The sequence below is a fragment of the Anopheles moucheti genome, chromosome 3, assembly GCF_943734755.1.
Source record: "Anopheles moucheti chromosome 3, idAnoMoucSN_F20_07, whole genome shotgun sequence".
NCBI classification, from domain to species: Eukaryota; Metazoa; Arthropoda; class Insecta; order Diptera; family Culicidae; genus Anopheles; species Anopheles moucheti.
Window position 1 is genome coordinate 5,422,928 of NC_069141.1, and position 3,353 is coordinate 5,426,280.

Consider the following 3,353-nt stretch of genomic DNA (forward strand, 5'->3'; position numbering starts at 1 on the left):
TTCATCTGTTCGTAATTGATCCTACCGTTAGATGCTAGAATAGAAACCATGCTTATTTTCACTTCCGCAATATTCGCCAGCAATTGCCATTGCGATACTCTTGGTGTGGTATTGTTTTCTCTCTCCGATTGAACCGTGAAAATGTACAGCCTACGTGTTTCGGAACAGCATTGTGGTGAAGTATTGTGTTTAGTATTTCGATTGTCACAATTTGTGCAAGTTTGCAAGCCGGTAATGATGTTATAACCGACACAATGTGTCAGTGTACTACGACATATGCATTGTCATAGAATATGAATAAAATCAAATTGCAATCATTACAACTCTCTTTTCCGTTTGATATTTGATACCTCATGGTTCTTGGAATACCATTTCTGTTTTTCTTGATTATTACTTAATCGAAGCTGGATTGTAGGTCCAGCTTATGTCCACCTACAATCCAGCTTATGTCCACCCATCCCAAACTGTCCAAATACTTCATCATATCCCCGTGTAGAATACTGTTCAAACTACATTGTTGTAATCTCGGTAACATTTGGCTAAAATATTGTTGGCCATATCGTGCGTGCTGAAAGCGGTCTCGTTTTTTGCATTGAAAACTCAGTTTGTTTGAGAAAAATTTGTGAGAGCTTTGTGGTGTTGTAAACCTATAATTTGCTACTGACTATCAAATTGTGCCTGAGGAGCACGTAATATTGATGTAAATGTGCAAGTGTAAATGTAACGAAATGATCGCAAGTATCTTCACAATGACCGAAGAGATCGGCCCAATAATTCTAGGATTTCTTGACGCACGGATAACTGACCTAAACTTGGAGCCAGTGGAGGATCAATCCCCTTGGAGGCCCAGGGCGGAATTATAGTTGGGGCCTCTAAAAACGATGCAGGAGGGAAGGGGAACATTGAGGGGACTTGAAATGAGACAAGGCGAAAATCGCAGTGAGAAGGGGCCTACTCCGCCTACCGTTTGATCCGCCGCTGGGCCGTTCCTAATCATCTTCTTCAAATGGACCGCCAGGGCCATCACCATCTTCGAATACAATAACGGAACCGGCTATATCACCACCAACACCAGCTACCACTGCACCTGTACTCTTCTAAATGGAGCTACAACCATACGTGCGCCAACTTCGAGAAGCTGCACGTGGTGGAATTTACAACTACAGCATCCAAGGAACACTTTGCCATCGAATTGGTTCGCTCGCTTTGCTTCCGGGAGATTCGCCATGCAACACTCAGTTTTACTTCTTCGATCTTAACTTAACTTAACAAAACACTCAAGCACCAGCATTTGGTGGTGGACTTAATCGATATTGTCTGTCCTGCAGCGAGTATTTATCATACGCAATCCACTAACATGGATGTTCAGTCATACGTATGAACGCATGTCTGTTCGCGATGAGCTGCGCCTTTGCCTCCTTTCACGTATACCAGGTATTGACCAGTGCCGGAACAACACACCGACTGCAGGTGAGATGGGTCATGTGTGTTTGGGATGATATCATCGGTAGCACGGAATATACACGGGAGATTGTGCTGCAACATCGTGTTTGTGATGTGCTACAGCATCCTTAAGGCCAGTGTATGAAACCAACCAGATGATGCGTCCACTACAGTACCCGATCCTGTTTCCACGGGGTGAAGCCGGTTGGACTCATGGTATGTTTAAGATACGTCGCCGAGGAAGACAGCCGAGACCATCGAGCACGGGGACAGACACAAATAGTGGTGCCGTCATCAATGAGGATGATGCCCAGATGGAGCCGAATGCAGAGGAAAATTCATCCAATCAAATTACGTAAGTATGCCGCGTATACATTGCATATCCTGGCGGGAGATCGCTCATTCTCTGATGCATTGTGAAGGGTAGTCACCCGTCATACGTTTTGCAATACAGAATGAGCGAGTTACTAAGTTGTGAATTTCGACTTTTTTGTTTATTTATTATTTAGTGGATTGTTTAACATTGTGTATCCCATTAAACAAACAACGCAAATTTTATATAACAATAATAATTTGTGTTATGCTAAATTTGAAAACTAAAATGCTAGGTCAAGTTTTAGTGTTGAAAGACTACCTCCATGATCATTCGCTAACGTCGATGTTTTAGGCAATGAACAAAAATTAACGGTTGATTTCTGCGGTGAGCTTCTACTTACTAAACTTTTTCAACAATTGATCATGTTTTATACCATTCTTTAATCCATTAGGTGCAGGGCCACGAGAGTTGACAAAATGCTGACAAATTTGTCCATTGACCAAATCAGCTGGTCAACTGTGAAAACCACTATACCGTTGCCGCGCACACAATTGTTTTCAGATTTCCGACACCAGGAAAGCATGTTTTTCACGAGGTGGAATAAATTTGCGCTGCCGGTGAAATAACCTGCAGCGTGGAATAAATTTGCCCTTCAATATTGCATTGCATACTATCAAACCCGTGAGAGCGTTCACTAGTTTAAGGAAGATGGATGAAACCGAGAGCATCCTTCATTTCGCTCAAACTTTCCATGGGCTGGTACGAAATTCCATACAAAACCCGCTGTTTTCAGATTCCCGATACCAGGAAAGCTTCAACGGAAGAGGTAGCACCTTGTACAGTAATTTTGCTCGAAAACCGCCTAAAGGTATGCAATGTTTAAACACTAATTTTCCCGTTAGTCGTGAAAAATTTCTTCGAAAACTACCAGTTTTCGAATGTATAGTACCAGGAGAGCATCCACGGAAGAGGTAGCACCTGGTAATTTTGCCCGCCTAAAGGTATGCAATGTTTAAACACTAATTTTCCCGTTAGTCGTGAAAAATTTCTTCAAAAACTACCAGTTTTCGAATGTATAGTACCAGGAGAGCATGCACGGAAGAGGTAGCTCCTGGTAATTTTGCCCGCCTAAAGGTATGCAATCAACTTGCAATGCAATGCGCCGTAAGGTATGCAATGTTTATACACTAATTTATCATACAATCCAGCTGTTTTCAGATTTCCGATACCAGGAGAGCATGTCTCTCAAGAGGTAACACCTGGTACCAGCAGAGCAAGATGGCGCCCAACAATTCATGAAAAGTTTCATGAAATATTTCATGACATATTTCATGAAATATTTCATGAAACATTTCATGAAAATTTCATGAAAATTTCATGAAATATTTCATGAAATATTTCATGAAACATTTCATGAAATATTTCATGAATGAAATTTTCATGAATGAAATTTTTATGAATGAAATTTTCATGAATGAAATTTTCATGAATGAAATTTTTATGAATGAAAATTTTATGAATGAAATTTTTATGAATGAAATTTTCATGAATGAAATTTTCATGAATGAAATTTTTATGAATGAAATTTTTATGA